The following is a 5,755-nucleotide window of genomic DNA, read 5'->3' as shown; positions in this document are numbered from 1 at the left end:
TTCAAGTTTGGGCAAAAAATACATTAACCTCGAAAGTTTCAAAATTTTTAATTAACCTCAAAAATTTGTATCATTGTCGTCTGGTTGTCCGTCCCTGTTAGTAATAGTTGTCACGTTATCATCACGTGAGAACTTAGTTCCTGCTATTCTTGAAATGCCCTTCCTTCAAATTACAACAGGGCTTGCATTTTGGCATCGAGGGAAGAAAATCACGGGGCATTCATATGATTTTCTTGTCTAACTACCTACCATAAAACCTAAAGTATACAGAAGTGGGGGAGTGGAAAATTTTAAAACGTTGGGATCTAAGTGTTTCTGTACAAAAGTTGAGGGTGTCTCCCCATGCTTTTGGCATTATCAATGAAATTTATAAATTTTGCATTAATGAAAAAATAAAAGTATAATTTTGTATCCATGATGTTTACAAACTAGAATAGCATCTTAGACTTACATTTCAGCCAATAATCAATCCAATTTATTCATATAAGGTTTATTGAACATATTCCAATTGGATGTTGTAGTTGATATTTAACCAGATTTAATTTGCATGGCCATTATTTTTTGACTATACAACCGAATAGGATATATTGGATGCTACAGCTAAGTAAGATTTAATTTGGATGGTGCAGTTGCTATCAAGTCACTCAACATGCATGTTCTAATCTCAACAAAACTGACTGCATGGCTGTTGGTAAAGGCTTGCACAAGAGCAGTACCAGATTAACTTTGAATTCAACTGTACTAAACTCTGTACATTCAACTTAGAGCTTTATTGAAGTCTATACATACAACTCTGCTGTACTAAACTTAGAAAACTCTTAAGCTTTAAATAGTTTAATCAAACCAAATTGTACTAAACTCACCACTAAATTGAGGTTTGAATTCAGAACTAAATTGACAACAACCATCCACATACAACTCAAATCATCAAATCATTTCCCATGACAGCAATTTAATTAATCTTAACTCAAGGCATGTAGAAACTTGTTAGAACAATACAATAAGTGAACAACATTTAAGTTCACCAATTCAGAATACATTACATTGAATTCAAAATACTTTCACCAGAAATACCAAAAGTGAATATTCAATTCTAGTTCATATTTAATGATAAATATTTGAATTAGATCACTAGAGGTACTAAATATTGTAATAATTGATGTTATTTTATAAGAATTTGATGCTCTCTGGTCTATTTTACAGGTGATTGGGAGTTTGTGTTCATATGATTCAAATTAGACTTAAATCGGATCAGATTTGAGTGAACTAGGTAACCAGCTTCCATTTCAGTATGAACGCGACTTAAAGATTAAGGGTCAAGAAGCAACCTTTCCAATCAAAGGTCCAAATTAGAAGATAAATGGAACCAAGTGTGAATATGACTTAAATCTCAAGGACTCAGATTAAAAGATCATTCTTCATGAAGATCCAGTGTGAACGCGACTTATTGATCAACGAAAGAGAAGCAATATGAAGATCTAAAGATCTTCATTCATGCTCCCATCTCTCTTTATGAAATCCTAAATTCTCTTGTGCCTCTATTCATGAGAAATCAGTTGCCCCCACCTTTCTTTCCTCACGCTAAATCCCTTCACACTACAAAAAAATCTTCATGAATCTTTTCTTTATTACATGCTAACTTCCTTCTTTTCTTTATTACATGCCATAAACAACCCTTTTTTTTATCTCACACGTGCCTCTCTCTCCACAACCATTCACACACTCTCTCATTCAAGCAAGCCCCTCCTTTCCGCAACTAAAAACACCACAAGCCCCTTCTTTGCACTGATTTCTCATGCACTATCTCCCTCCATGCACAAAACCCTAGTGCCGCCTATGCCTCCTCTCATATCATGCCCCATCCTTTCTTTCCTCACATCTCCAAACCCTAAAGCCCTACTCTCCTCTTTATAAATACAAGCCCTAGCCCCTCCATCTCTTCATATGCCCCCTTGTGGGGTTCTCATCTTCTCCCCTTTCTCTTCCTCTATCAAAGTTCCTCCCTTTCTTTCTTCTCATCAAGCCAATGCCTAAGTTTCTCTCTAAACTATTGCCCCCATCTCTCTTTCTTTTTTCTCCACAAGTCTAGAGAAGATACTAACCCTAGCACGCCACCATACTCTTCCATAGATCCTTTTTTCACATCCCAAGAAGTCTAAGGAATGTCCTAACCCTAGTGCGCCTTCCATCAAATATAGGAGAGGTCCTAATCCTAGTGTCACTACCTTTCTTTTTTATATTTTCATACTATCATCTACCTTTCTTTCTTGAAGTTTTTGTACCAAACCTTTCAGCCATATTGCCGCAGTCTGCACGGAGGAAGAGAAAGGATTCAAGGAAGCACATCCACCATCGGATGCAGTGAGAAAATCAATTTAATTTAGTTGTCTTGTATGGAACTTTTATTTCTTTTCCTTTATGCATGCTTCTTTAATTGATCAATGAAAAGTACTTTTATTGTAATTTCTATATTTTTTCTTAGTTTCTTATAATCTTTATTCTTTTCTTTTATATTTTTAAAATAATCGATCTAAGATCTCTGTGGATACGATTCCGACTCACCCTATGTATATAGTAGTGAGTAGGATTAATTTTGGTATGCTACGATACGCATCAAATTTTGATTTGCTATGATACGCTCAGTGTATGGTGGATCGATCGATCGATCCATAAGAATAGAAATGTGATCCAGAGAATTTTTATCACGATCCACATCGTAGTGCATGAGAGGGTGGAAGGTCTGGTCACGATCAGATGGCTGATAGGAAAGTTTACACGTGATCAGATGGCTGTGGTTCATCCTTACCATATCCAGCAGTGGTGGCCCACTTGGTTGGCACAATTCGATGGTGCACAGCCATCTAGGGACCTGATCCAATGATGAGGAGCTGTACCGACTGGGAGAATTAAAATAGAGTCTTCTCTTTGCAATCCGACAACTCAGAATGAAGGATAGGCATGATCCAATGGCTGGCATGATTTTTGACTGTGATAAGGAGTTGATTTGATGAAATCTGGGACATTTGATCATCATCCAATGACCAGAAGACTTTTAGTGTGATGCAAAGATGATCTGGATGCATTTTGGATGTGATTTTCATAGGAAAATCTCTCTTATTTAAGGGGAAGGCCTTAAACAGAGAGGATAGGGTAGGCAAGATGCAGAGCTTTTATTTTCTTTTTATTCTGGAGTTTTTGTAAGGGGCTTTTAAGAGAGAAAAAGAGGGTGGTTGCTAGGAGTCTTCATCCTTGTCTTCCTTCCGTGAAGATGATGCTTGTAGACACCATGCGTGGCTAAACTCGGAGTCTCCAGGAGAGTAGATGAGGTTCTTTTAATATTTATATTTTAATTTTTTTGTCATGCAATTAGATCTTGATTGTAATGATCCTTTTCTTTATGAATAAAATCTCTTTTTCATTACTTCAAGTATTATGCTTATTGTTTAGACTATGATTTAGATTTTTGAATAACCTATGGCTACATAAAGATGAAAGGTATGATTCGTACTCAACAAGATGGGCTATGATCAAGATCTGATTATAAGATATTTTATTTATTTTTGTGATTTGATATATAGAATAACCTATGACTACGTAAGGGCAGATCGAGATTTGTGTCTAGCGAGATAGGTTATGATCGAAGATCAATCATAGCTTTAATAATTATGTAATAAAGAACTAATTTATATTTTATTAAAAAAAATCAAATCAAAATCCTAGGACATTTTTCTTATTTGCTTGCTTATTAATTATAATTTTAGTTTAATTTAAACTTTTGTTTCCTTTCAACCATATTCTCACTCATTGATATTTTTAGTTTTGTGATTTAAATTAAAAGTGAACATAACCCTATTGATCCCTATAGATTCGACCTTGACTCACTACTATCTATATAGTTTTGAGTTAGTAATTTATTTTTGATGCCTACGACAGCGATCAAATTTTGGTGCCATTGTCGGAGATCATTGGCATGGTTAGTTCATAAAAAATCAAAAAAAAAATTTTAGTATTATCTCCTTGAGTAATCGGACCCCTTCACCTAAGTAAGCATTGCGGTTTATGTCAAAAAGTAAGGATACATGAAATTCGATACAAAATCATATTTTTTTTTGGACTCAGGTCTGTAAGTTCGAGGGATATTCTACACCTAATACCCTAAAGCTAACTAATTTGAGAGTCATTGGTTGAAAGCTCGCTATAAAGATCAGTAAGAAAGTATAAAAAAAAAGAGAGAAAAAAAGAAAAAAAAAATATAGTAGATAATAAAGGAGACTAAATTGTAAAAAGATAATAAACCTAGCTCACATTAAGTTAGAGGATTTAAAGAGTAAGGTGAAAAGTTGGTGAAAGAAGAGCTCTAAAAATTTCTATGGCTAACATTCAACCACCAATTGGATCAAATTAGTGATCCAATGAAGTACATTATTAATGATCTCATCGAGTATCAGCTGTTGTTAAGAATATCTAGGATAACTTTCAATTCAAGGATGAGTCGGTATATACTGCTGATTTATTTATTTTACTCGAGGATAAGCAAAGTTTAAGTTGGAGAGTGTAATAAGTACATTAATTGTGATAAATATATTAAATATATCTATAAAAGTATTAATTTATAAATTAATTTATTTTTATTTCTATAGAATTGATATTTTTATTTATGTTTTACAGAAAAGATGATGTCAATGTAAAGAGCTCGATTCAAGGGTTAGAAGGACTCAAATTGGAAGCAAATCAAACTTAAAATGGATTCCAAATGAAGATCCAAAGGTGGCCCAAATTCAAGCTCAATTCCTATTCCAATTGAACCCAAAATCAAGACAAAACCCAACCCAAACTGGCCCAAATTGGCACTCAATGTATGATGGACCGACTGGCTGGTCCACAGGAATAGAAATGCGGTCCACAAAATTTTTATCGCGATCCACATCGTGGTGCATGAAAGGGCAGAAGGTCTAGTCACGATCAGATGGTTGAGAGGGGAGTTTACATGCAATCAGACGGCTGTGGTTCATTCTTACTATATCCAGTGGTGGTGGCCCACTTGATGGTGCAATCCGATGGTCCACAGCCATCTAGGGACCTGATCAAATGGTGAGGAGTTGTGCTGGTTGGGAGAATCGAACCAGATCCTTTTCTGCACGATCCAATGGCTCAAAATGAAGGACAGGCATGATCCAATGACTAGCATGGTTTTTGACTATGATAAGGAGTTGATTTGATGAAATCAGGGATGTTTGATCATCATCCAATGGCCAGAAGATTTTTAGCATGATGCAAACATGATCTGGATGCATTTTGGATGTAGTTTTCATAGGAAAATCTCTCCTATTTAAGGGGAAGGCTGTGAACAAAGAGGACAGGGTAGGCAGGATGTAGAGCTTTTATTTTCTTTTATTTCCATTTTATTTAGGAGTTTTTATAAGGGCCTTTTGAAAGAGAAAAAGAGGATGGTTGCCGGGAGTCTTCTTTCTTATCTTCCTTTCATGAAGATGATGCTTGCAGACACTAAGCGCGACTAAACTCTGAGTCTCCAAGAGAGTAGATGAGATTTTTTTAATATTTATATTTTAGTTTTTTTGTCATGCAATTAGATCTTGATTTAATGATCTTTTCCTTCATGAATAAAATTCCTTTTTCATTCTTCAAATATTGTGCTGATTATTTGGACTATGATTTAGATCTTTGAAAAGTCTATGGCTACGTAAAGACAAGTCATAATCTAAGGATACGATTCGTACTCAACGAGATAGACTAT

Source organism: Elaeis guineensis, chromosome 4 (genome assembly GCF_000442705.2).
Source record: "Elaeis guineensis isolate ETL-2024a chromosome 4, EG11, whole genome shotgun sequence".
In the NCBI taxonomy this organism is placed as follows: domain Eukaryota; kingdom Viridiplantae; phylum Streptophyta; class Magnoliopsida; order Arecales; family Arecaceae; genus Elaeis; species Elaeis guineensis.
The sequence above is the reverse complement of the archived record's forward strand: the minus strand, read 5'-3'. Positions refer to the sequence as shown.